This window comes from Lucilia sericata, unplaced genomic scaffold (assembly GCF_015586225.1).
Source record: "Lucilia sericata isolate MDLA Ls3-8-SP2 unplaced genomic scaffold, ASM1558622v1 Contig001262F_arrow, whole genome shotgun sequence".
Lineage (NCBI taxonomy): Eukaryota > Metazoa > Arthropoda > Insecta > Diptera > Calliphoridae > Lucilia > Lucilia sericata.
Genome location: NW_023995215.1, coordinates 106,138 through 119,431, shown reverse-complemented (window position 1 = coordinate 119,431; position 13,294 = coordinate 106,138).

Genomic DNA, 13,294 nt, shown 5'->3' with positions numbered 1-13,294 from the left:
ATACTTACGTACATGTATACATACATAGCTTCAAACAAGGAAAACTTCTTGCCAGAGTGTATTAAGACAGAATTTAACCAGCAGTTTTTCAAGGAGACAATTTATTCTCTTTGTTGTTGAAGGTCAATTGTCACTTAATTGTCTTCTCACAAGTTACTTTAAGTCAGGTTTTTAATCTTAATATTATGAATTCTGGAACACGCTTATACTTACATAAATAAATGATAACCTCATGTATAATCACTACTTTGGGACAATCACCCAAAACTGCAGGTTATGTTACTTACTATGTTGCATCGCAAACTTGTTAAGTCAACACTAAATGTACGAGTGTATGTTTGTTAGTTTCCGCTTTTGTATTAAGTTAATAATTTAGTCTTAACGCATAATAACTTAAGTTAATTTTGTTTCTTGGCAGTATGTTTTTTTTTTTCTTTTCATCTCAAATGAAAAAAAATACACAAAATGAAACAAATTTCTTAACTTCAATATTTCAGAAATATTCTTGTAGAGTTTGGCTGTTTATACCCTACACCACTATAGTGGGGAGGGTATTATACGTTTGTGCTGATGTTTGTAACACACAAAAATATTGGTCCTGCACCCACCTTTAAGATTAAGACATGTCCGTCCGTCCGTCCGTCTGTCCGGCTGGCTGGCTGTCCATGTAAACCTTGTGCGCAAGGTACAAGATTCAAGATAATTTAATGAAATTTGGACCAAGCATGTTTTTGGCACAAAGACGAAGCCTGTTGAAAATGGTTGAAATCGGTCCATTATTTCACCTAGCCACCATACAACCGTGCCTCACGATTTGGGCTTTTTATGCCATAATTTCGTCAAATATACTATTATCTTTCTATAAATTGGCACAAATAAGTTTTATATAAGTATAAATGACACTGCAGATTTTCGATGATCGCCCCTTATTCGACCCTAGCCCCCATACATATCCCCCTTCAAAAAATGTCTTAAACGTCTAAAATTGACTTGTAACCATTTGTATCGCGATGAAACTCAACTATTATTTAAATAAATTTTCCCAAATTTAATGATGATCGGCCCATGTTTGACCTATACTCCTATATAAAGCCTCATTTAGAAAATTTGGTTTTTATCAATAAATTGCTTAAATACTTTGGAATTAAGGTAAAGTTCAACATAAAAGTTTCTTTGTGAAAAATAAAAATGTTTAAAATATACTCATGATGTAGGGTGTTATATGGTCGGCCATGCCCGACTATACTTTCCTACTTGTTTATAAATAATGCAGTTGTGTGTGTCTAGTTGGTAATTTTAACATTTAGGATTTATCTGGCTAAAATTTCATATTTTTGGGGATTATTTTCAATTGCACATGAAGAAATAATTAACTTAAGAAAATTTAAACAAAATAAAAAAGAATAAAGTCTTTACTTAAAAATAATTTTAACAACATTTTTTTTTTCTATTTTCAGGTCATCTTCTCAAAACTAAGGTAAGTTTTAAATTTCATTATTTACTCGATTAAACTATTCATGTAAAAATTGTTGGAAAATGTGTTTTATTTAAGAATCTGGGCTTAGGGCTTAGTTCAATTATGGACCGAACTCTTTTCAATTTAAACAAGTAGACCCTTCAACTTAGTGTGTTTTAAAAAATATTATTTTATAAAAAAAAAAAAAAAAAATAATTTTTTAAAATTTTTTTAACAATATTTTTATGGGTTATTTTTGAATTTATTTCCGTTACTTACTAACCTATTTTGCATAATTTAAATAGCAATATTTTCGATGTCTAATAGAATTTTTGAACACTTGGATCTCTCTGATGTATCGGTTCTTCAAAATATTTATTTCAAAGACATACAGACGGACAGACAAATATAGATTAATCGACTCTTATTTACTCCGGGTTCCACATGCTAAATTTAATGTTTCTAGGTTTAATATTATCTGCCTTATTCATAAACATTTATCAAAGGTTTATAGAACAAATTTTGTATGAAAATTTGAGTTATAAACCTCTGATAAAATTTTATGAATAAGATCCTATATATATATAAAAGAGTAGCGTTACTGACTGACAGATTCATAACCGCACAGCCCAAACGGCTGAACCTAGAATCATGAAATTTTGATGTGTTTCTGTTATGTAGATCCACTAAGGAGAGATTTTTGGAATTTTCTACATTTAAGGGTAAAAAAGGGAAAAACGGGTAAAACTGGTTTTCCTAATTATCTTACCTAAAATTAGTGATACAAGAAAAATTTTAAATGCACCTGTATCTACTCTTAGAGTGTGGTGTCTGGTACTTTTTTGAAATTCGTACTTTTAAGGGGTAAAAATGTGTAACAAAAGTGATTTTGGTACCTTTTTTTTGGCCCTTTATAACTTTTTAACTAATAAACAAAATAACATTTTTGTAAATATTTTAAAAATATCTCCCAAAATTAGGAGACACCTGTATCGTACTTTTTTAAAATTCAGTTCTTTTTGGGTGTAAAAGGGAGAAAACTGTATTTTTGGTACTTTTTTTTATCACATTAAGAAAACTTTTTCGATTTATTGAAGTATTCCTATTAAATTACGGACTAACTCTGTAATATTTATTGAAACAAAATGTTTGCTGAACTAGAACTGTTTCACTGGCGAAAAAAGTACCAAAAAGGGGAAAAACGAGAAATATAATTTTATTCAAACTCATTGAGCCAATTTTTATAAAATTTGAAAAAGTAGTTTATTTACTCACACAAAATAAGCTATTGGTATATTATTTTGGAATTCGAGTACTAAGGCCTATATAAGACCAAATTCGAGTACATTGTTTGGTACCTTTTTGAAAACACAATTTTTCTGGAACAAATGAATGCAGATTTGAATTGTTTGAGTTTTATCTGTGATATATAGATTTAAATACGGAACATTTTGTAAACTTAATTCTCAAAAAAGTATATTTCTAAGCGAAAAGGGGAAATTTTTATTAGTACTTTCCACTAAGGTAGAATTTGTTCCACTTTTGGTACTTTTTCTTTCATCAAATGATACTCTTTGTATGTTTTATAATATGAATTCAAAACACATGATTATTAAACATACACGGTCCTCATTAAATAAGATTATTTAAGAAAGAACTTTTTAGTACTTTTTATCTCATAAATGGTACTTTTTGAATTTTCTAAAATATTCAACCTAGGAACATACATACATACATGGTCTTGACTGAATATTCTGTAAGTGGGAACTCTGGTACTTTTCCATTCTTCAAATGGTACCTTTTGGATTCTCTATAATGGTTAACCGGAACACATGACACATGGTCCTTATAAAATGAGAGAGATTTTTGTACTTTTTCGTTTTTCCGATATTTTTGATATTTTTACTATATTGATATTTTTACGATATTGAACATAGAAATATAAAATTTAAAATATAGGGACCTTATTGAATGAGAATCTACTGAAAGGGACTTTTGGTACTTTTTCATTCATCAAATTATATTTTTTGAATTGTCTATAATATTGAGCACAGAAACATAAAATTTTTGATTAAAAAAGAGGTATTTTAATTTTCTATAATGTTGAATCTACACGAATGAAACTAAAAATATAAGATTCTTCCTGAATGCGAATTTATTCACGTGATATTGAACGAAAAAAACTGAAACATTAAACAATTTTAAAATCAATTTTAATTTTCTATACAAGTAAACAAAATTTTTTATGTATTTAATTTTGGTTAGGGTAGCGAAGCACCCAGGGTATGATAGTAACATATAAAATAAAACAAAATATTTCCCTACTCTTCTTGTTCTGTTGACATCAAATTTGGCATTGTTTGAGCAGTAGAAATATTTTAAAATATTTTTTTAAAAAATGTACTTCTCTAAAATTTTGAAGTCCTTTCAAAAAGCCACAGAATCACGAAATGAAAAACTAAAACCCTAGTTTTTCTCCAAAAACACTTCAGACGTAAGTAGGTATATCATCCAGTTCATATCTAACTTTTTTTTTTTTATCTTTTTGTCTGACAGTGTAATTATTTAATTCCTATTTTTCTCAGTGTCATTAGATGTGGTTTCCAATTTGTAATATTATAGTGACTTCATGAGCTTAACGTTTGCAATATCGATATTATATTTTCAAAACTTTGACACATGTTGACAGCCACCAGCATTATGATGTTGGCAACTTTTATATAGTATTTCTAATGTACAGAAAAACCAATGTGTTGGAATAGATTAAAAATCAAACTATTTAACAAATTAATTCAGTTTTTTTAAGTAACACTGCAATTTCTAATTAGCTAGATAACATTGTAATAAAATTGTTTGTTAATAGAGCAAATGACGCCTACATGCCATCTGCATTACTTAAAAGGGCTCTAGTAATGACATACAAATAACTATATATGTACATACATGTGTATGTAAGTACTTACTTTTTAGCCTTGTCATTTTGTTTTTGAATTTTATTTTACACACAAATAGAAAAAGTAGTATTTTTTAAAACTATTAACATACTCAATGTATTTTTTTAAAAACAAAACTACCTCTAAAAAGTTACATCTTATTCTTCTCCAATGTCATCGCCAGGGCAAAGATTTGTATGCAAATGCATGTTTGTAGTCAGTAACTCGAAATAACTTTTAAGTAGTTTTCTTTTCGAATCAAAGAATTTGCAACAAAATGGCATCGATTTGTTATTGCATATTTTGTTATAAATGCAAAAAATTGAAGACAGTAAAGAAATATCTATCTAAACTCCTGTTTATGACAATTTTTCCAGGACCAATAGGTGAAAAGTTACACTCATATTTTTTATTCATTTGAAAAAAAACCTGTATGACCAAAATTTCCAGCTTTGATCTCCTCTAACTCCGGCAGTACTTGACCGATAAAGTTCTTGACCTACATATGTGTCTGGCCTACTATACAATAGTACTGGTGCAAATTTTATCCAAATCGATTTTTTGAGTTGGGTCACATGACACGAGATCGTGATTCTGTTAAATTGGTATTAGAGTACATTAAGCGATACCTCTGTCATCAATAACCTATATATTTGTTGTCAAAAACTTAAGTTCTAAATATCTATTAAAATTTACTTAAATACAATAAAAAAAAATTAGTGTTAATAAATAAATTTCACAAGGAAATATTTTTTGGTGCATATTTTCCACATTTTTAGTGGATATTTTCCCATTTTATAGTTCATGTTATAAGAGCATATTTTTAATTTTTTAGTGCATAAAAATCCTTGCCTTGGTCATCACCGTCTAATGTGTAATATTTAATTTAAATATTAAATTAAATTGAAAATAGAGAAAATGTAACCCACATACATATAATTTATATTAATTTTTGTAAATTTAATTGTATATCTTTATTATTATTTTTTATTTATTTTTTTTAATCGGAGTTTGTGTGTTTTTAAGCTTTTAATGCAGTAATTGTACTTTTTGGTTTAATATTAATGGTCAATTTGTTTGTGTATTGACTTGCAATTACACATGTATTTTTGTGTAATATTTGATACAGACAACAACATATTGTTGTTAACACGCCATGGCTAAGAAAAGTAATAAGAAGTGCCTGCTTTAAGGGCATCGATTTTCCAATTAAAAATTTTATTATTTAAGATAATCTTTTCAACGTAGATATATCCCTCTAAAATTAAATATTAATAGTTAATCAAATGAAATTGGACCTTAATTATAGATTAAATTTGAATAAAACCAAAATAGTTAAGATTCTAATGAGGCCTATAAATGTAGAGCCTAGTGCTCCTTTCGCTTGATTTACAAATTTATGTAATTATGTTTGTATGGCAAATTTTAATGATTTTTTGTAAATTTGTAGAATTTAGTTTTTATGTTTTTATTAAAGACCAACATTTAATTTGCAATAAAAATTTAAATATATTGATTTTTTTATATTTGAGGTTAAAAAAGGATATATATTATAAGTTCTTTAAATTTAAAATTTAACCCATTATACTCTTAGCCTGGATTAAACAGTTTTTGAATACTATTAAGTGATTAATGAAAATTCTGATGTAAATAGCATCATATTCAAAAGTATAAGAAACCATCCACCGATCTTTCCTAACATAACACATAATGTTTTCTCTTAAAGGCCATTACCAACTTCTTTAGTTGCATTACAATTTGATGATGTCAAATCAACCCCTTTTCTTTTTATTTGATTTAAGTTATTTCTTATATGAACTGTTTTTATTTTTTATTTTTCTGCATTTTTTTCGTTAACCTTTGTCAGAAAATTTTCCACTTAAATACTTCCGTTGGTTCCTTTTTTACACCTTTTGCAAAATGAAGAATTTCTATTTTCTCATCATACGATTATATACACCTCTAGACATGATTGATGATGTTTTTCTCTCTACATATTTCGTTTTTTTTACTGAACATTTTAAACACAGTTTGTAATAGTTGTACGTGTGTAAAGAGTCGCATTAATAAAATATTTTACAAAATAAATGTAAACTCAACGTAAGTATTTTTAGACAAATTTTTCAAAAAATATAGCTTTGTCCACCTGCCAGTCCACTTGTTTGTCTGTCTGTCTGTCCGTCCGTCTGTCTGTCTGTCTGTCTGTCTGTCCGTCTGTCAGTCAGTACATTTGTTAAAATTTTTAGAAGACCACATTTATTTTCGGGATTGAAAATCTTCAATAATTCTCTCAGACATACTTTCCATATATTTTCTATTAAAAATCAGCAAAATCGGTCTATAAATAACGGAGGTATAGGAAATATTCCGAAGCAACTCATGAAAATATTGTCCAAAAATATTTTTTTGTCATTACATAAAGACTTGTCACAGTAAGCGCGTAAAATTAGGAATGTAAACAATTTGCCCCTTTTTCGCAAAAAAAATAAAAAAAAATGTTTTTTTTTTAATTTTCATGAAAATTAAAAAAATATATAAAAAACAAATTTTAAATACAAAAAAAAAAAATTAAAAATTTCCAAAAAAAAATTAAATAAGTAAGATTGCTATATTCGGCTATGCCGAATCTAATATACCCACCATCAAACCGTATGCCGTAAAAGTAATGCTCTCCTATAAACATCGGAGTGATATTACTCATCAAATTTACTGAAGAGGAGCTTATATGAGGGGTAGGGTGAATTATTGACCATTTTTATAAAAATTTTCAAAATTTTTTGAGACCGATTTTGGTTCATATAAAACATGTCTACAACGAATATCAGTTCTCGACACTTTCCGTTAGGAATATTTACGTTCCTATGAAAGTTTCTTAGGTTTAGGCTTGTAAGACACTTACTTATGTCAAATGTCATCTCTACGCTCGTACTTTTAAGCCAGTAATGAGCGTTAAAGTATTTATCTGGAGGAGTCCTTTGTGGACCGATCCACATAAATTTGCTAGAGAGGATTTTGCACTTAAAAGACTTATTTATGTAAAATTTCATTGCTTTACTCGTATTTTTTAAAAAGTAATGAGCGTTAAGGTCGTTTTTTGAAGGGGACCTAATATGGGGGGTAGGGTCAATAATGTACCGATCCACATAAAATTTCGTAGAGAGATTTTGGTTCGCATGGAACTTATGTGTGTCGAATTTCATTGATATACTCGTATTTTAAAGACAGTAATTAGCGATAAAGTCATATTCTGAAGGGGATCTTATATGGGGGGTAGAGTCAATTATGGACCGATCCGTATAAAATTTGGCAGAGAGATTTTACGCATGAAACTTATTTGTGTCGAATATCATTGCTATATTCTTATTTTTTAGCCAGTAATGAGCGTTATAGTGATTTTCCGAAGGAGACCTTATATGGGGGGTAGGATCAATTATGGACCGATCCTCATAAAATTTGGTAGGGAAATTTTGGATCATATGAAACTTATTTATGTCGAATTTCATCGCTATACTCGTACTTTTAAAACAGATACGCCCGTTAAAGGGGGTCCACTTGTTTTAGCACTCTCTGTAGAATTTTTGCTAACTTTTATCAAATATTTGTATGATGTGATTGTAATTTTTTACGTTACATCATATGTAAACAAAATGAAAACACGTTGTGTCTTTTGTTTTTGTTATTTTTCTTATACGTTTTTAATAAAAAAATAAAAGTATCAACGAAAAACCAAGCTTCTACGTCAACTCAACTACAATTGCAGTGCGACTTTTTTACCCTTCAAAAAAATTAAGTCAAAAAAAGGCACATTGAACTAAAACAAAAAGAAAATAAATATGTATAAGAAACCAACAAAAACAAACAAACAAGCTCTAAGGAATTTTTCAATTTTATGCCAAAATAAGTTTTGCCATGTCAGTATATATTTTTCAAATACTTGAAACACTTACATTAAAACATATAAGCGTTATTTTGTTAAAAAATATGTATATACTCTTAAACAGGCTTAAGCACACTTTGATTTAAATTTACCCTGCGATAAGGAGGGACTATACAGAACTACTGATTTTCAGAGAATGTTATTTGAGTCCACTTCGATTGCAAATGGAGTCCGCAATATATTCCTTCAGGTGGGTTAACTAGCTTATTTCTAAGGTATATCCTGGAAAATATTTAAGTTTAACTGAAGATTTTCTCTTTGGGGTCAATAAAGTGACTGTTGTTGTTTTCTCTACATTATAATCGGTCGATAATTATCAATTGATCAAAAAAATATATTCGACTAAATAAAACAACATTTTGAAGTCCTACTAAAACTACTGGGTTATTATTACCTATTTGTGTACATATGTATTGTGTATGAGTATGTGTTTGCGTATAAGTATTTATATATACCGACACATACTCACATCAAAGTATAAAAAAGATTGATGAGTCTTGATGTAACACGTAATGCATACATAAATAGAGATTTGTGTTATGAGAATTATCTATCTGGTAGGTCGTTGTTGTTTTTGTTATTTTTGTTGTTTTTATATTTTAACCCAATACCATGAAAAGCACAGTGAAGCAAGTCCATCTATCAGACTTTACATTTCAACGATGTCTGCATTTCAAAATATAATTCAAAACTTGGCACATGAGTCATCTTGACTCCGAAATATTACCTAAAAGCTCATAAATTTGTTTATTCACAAACATGTTTCAAGTTGATTAAGTATGTATGTCCATCCATCCGTCTGTCTGGGTTTCCATTTAAATTTTATGTCCAAGTTTCTGCCGTAATTTGGTACGTTAGCCTTATTGACAATATCCCGCCGGAATACTACTTAAAGTCTTATGAATGTAACAGTTAGTTCTAAGTAAAAGCTGTAAAAATAATCTAGTCGGATCAATATAAAGATCCATCAGAATATGACTTCAACATTTGCATTATTAGTAAGTTATTTAATCAAAAAATATTTGAAATACTTTACACTTTACGAAAAAAAATAATTTGTTCATTCCCCTTGGCCCACTGTTTTAATGTGTTATTTTTGCTACTATAGTTGTTTTTGTATTTAATGCTTAACACAGCATTATATTTAAACACAGTGAATAATGTACTTCATTTAAATATACATACAGTATGTCTGCATACATACTAACATACATACACGTGTAAATCTATGTAGAGTAGAGTAAATACATAAGCCTATACTTGTTATATACTATCCAAAAACAACACATAAAATCACAAAAAATACAGGCATGTCTCTTGATATTCAGCATATAATTGTTGAAAGCGGTTTCAAATTTGAAAATACAAAAAAAAAACTGTCCTTCTAACAGTTTCATACAAAACTCAAAAAGTTGATGGTAGAATTTGAACGTGTAGAAAATTTATTTTACAAAAATTGCATTTTTGTGTTCCCACCAATAACAAATAACAACAGCAACTGAAATGAAAACAACAATAAAAACCAAAAAACAAACATTAACAAAATCGTGAATTTCATTAAAAATAATCATCATTTTACAAAACGAAAAATTGTGTGCAACATTTTATTTCATTTGTATGAGTAAAATGCATAATCACATATATAAATAAAAATATACAAAAAATCCATGTCTGAGTATAAATACTGAAATGCACTAACTCTTTTATATTTATATATGTAAACGAAAATATATGTATGTATCTCTGTATACATTGCATCAAATAGTATGCGGTATGAAAAGTCACGTAATGCACAGCAGGCATATACGAACTGAATACTTACACCACAAATGCAATTTAACGCTTTTTGATAAAGTTGAATTCAATATTTTTTGTTCCTTTATTTCGTTTTTTTTTTTGGTTAGCTCTTCGTTATTGGTTTGAAATAAATCTAAAAAATTTAGATGCTTAATGTAATATAGTAAATCTTGATATTATTTTCCCTAACTCCATCACATCATCAAATAAATCAAATAAGAGGAAATCATGAAATTGAAGATTATTTTTATTTGTAAAGGCTTGAACATAAATATAAAAATAAATCAAGGTGAACTTAATGGTTGGGCGGATTACATTAAACTATATGTACATTCAAATATCTTGTTTACATTTTTCTATACAAATATCTTGTTTACACTGTCTAGTTTTGAAAGCGTATGAGTACTTAATATAAATTTCATATTAATCATACGCACCATGTCAAGTCAATAAACATAAAACTATTCGTATTATATAATTGTTAAGTAAACTAAAACTGAATCAGAAATGAAATAGAATCGAACTAGAACTAAATTAGAACTGAACTAGAATGAACTAGAACTGAACTAGAACTGAACTAGAACTGAACTAGAACTGAACTAGAACTGAACTAGAACTGAACTAGAACTGAACTAGAACTGAACTAGAACTGAACTAGAACTGAACTAGAACTGAACTAGAACTGAACTAGAACTGAACTAGAACTGAACTAGAACTGAACTAGAACTGAACTAGAACTGAACTAGAACTGAACTAGAACTGAACTAGAACTGAACTAGAACTGAACTAGAACTGAACTAGAACTGAACTAGAACTGAACTAGAACTGAACTAGAACTGAACTAGAACTGAACTAGAACTGAACTAGAACTGAACTAGAACTGAACTAGAACTGAACTAGAACTGATCTAGAACTGAACTAGAACTGAACTAGAACTGAACTAGAACTGAACTAGAACTGAACTAGAACTGAACTAGAACTGAACTAGAACTGAACTAGAACTGAACTAGAACTGAACTAGAACTGAACTAGAACTGAACTAGAACTGAACTAGAACTGAACTAGAACTGAACTAGAACTGAACTAGAACTGAACTAGAACTGAACTAGAACTGAACTAGAACTGAACTAGAACTGAACTAGAACTGAACTAGAACTGAACTAGAACTGAACTAGAACTGAACTAGAACTGAACTAGAACTGAACTAGAACTGAACTAGAACTGAACTAGAACTGAACTAGAACTGAACTAGAACTGAACTAGAACTGAACTAGAACTGAACTAGAACTGAACTAGAACTGAACTAGAACTGAACTAGAACTGAACTAGAACTGAACTAGAACTGAACTAGAACTGAACTAGAACTGAACTAGAACTGAACTAGAACTGAACTAGAACTGAACTAGAACTGAACGAACTGAACTAGAACTGAACTAGAACTGAACTAGAACTGAACTAGAACTGAACTAGAACTGAACTAGAACTGAACTAGAACTGAACTAGAACTGAACTAGAACTGAACTAGAACTGAACTAGAACTGAACTAGAACTGAACTAGAACTGAACTAGAACTGAACTAGAACTGAACTAGAACTGAACTAGAACTGAACTAGAACTGAACTAGAACTGACTAGAACTAAACTAGAACTGAACTAGAACTGAACTAGAACTAGAACTGAACTTTGCCTTTAACAATTTAATTTACTAAAACATATCGAAAAAATTTTATTACCAGAAAAAAACGATTTCTAAGGTATTGGAAAATCAAATAAGCAAATTAAATAAATTTTTAAATTTTAAAGAAAAAAATTTATATTTTCCATTAAAACATTGACACATGCCAGCAGCAAAAAAAATAACAAACAATTTCCAATCTCGTTTGAATGATTCTTTTACTTTTGCTCTTGTTTATTTGTATTTAAACTTTTTATTTTTTTTTTTGTAGATGTTGTTTTTGTTACTTATTGAAAAGTTTGTTTTTTGAGTTAAATGTTAACAACATCAGGTTTTTTATGAAAATGTAAAATGTTTACGCGTAAATTCACTAAAACTGAATGAGAAAGAGTTAAAGCGCACGCAAACAAATATACAAAGATCAAAAAAGCTACTTTTATTGAAACAGTTTTTTGCTCTTCTTGTTACTTTTCATCTAATAAAATTGAACAAAAAACTTTGTTAAGTTGTTGTAGTTGTTGCCGTTTAAGGGCAACAAACAGAAGAATAAAAGAGAAAACAAATCAAAAAGCCTACCTGTTGGGGGACAGGGTGTTAAAGTAAATGGGGAAAAGGCTGAAAAAATCATATGTTTGATGTTATTGAAGGCTAAAAGAAAATCTTTAGCAGTAGTGGGGGTAAGTCGAAGAGCGTAGGGTTTTGTATTTTTTTTTTTTAACATTGAAAAGTAAACTTTGTTAGAGCAAATGTACATATTTACAAAAGGCTTCGTAGATAAATATTAAAAAACTTGTTAAGAGAATGAAAAAAGCAAAAGGCTTAAACTTTGGTCTTTTTATTTAATATTCAATCACAGCTAAATTCATTTTAGAAAAATTTAATATTTTATTTCACAACTGAATTTTCTAGTTTATAAATAAAAATTTAAAATATATTTATTTTAAAATAAATAAAATTTTTAAAATTATTGTTTTGAAGTAAATGGAAAAATTGTTATGGAACAACGTTTGAGAAGTTAAAATTCAGTTCTAGTTCAGTTCTAGTTCAGTTCTAGTTCAGTTCTAGTTCAGTTCTAGTTCAGTTCTAGTTCAGTTCTAATTAAGTTCTAGTTCAGTTCTAGTTCAGTTCTAGTTCAGTTCTAGTTCAGTTCTAGTTCAGTTCTAGTTCAGTTCTAGTTCAGTTCTAGTTCAGTTCTAGTTCAGTTCTAGTTCAGTTCTAGTTCAGTTCTAGTTCAGTTCTAGTTCAGTTCTAGTTCAGTTCTAGTTCAGTTCTAGTTCAGTTCTAGTTCAGTTCTAGTTCAGTTCTAGTTCAGTTCTAGTTCAGTTCTAGTTCAGTTCTAATTCAGTTCTAGTTCAGTTCTAGTTCAGTTCTAGTTCAGTTCTAGTTCAGTTCTAGTTCAGTTCTAGTTCAGTTCTAGTTCAGTTCTAGTTCAGTTCTAGTTCAGTTCTAGTTCAGTTCTAGTTCAGTTCTAGTTCAGTTCTAGTTCAGTTCTAGTTC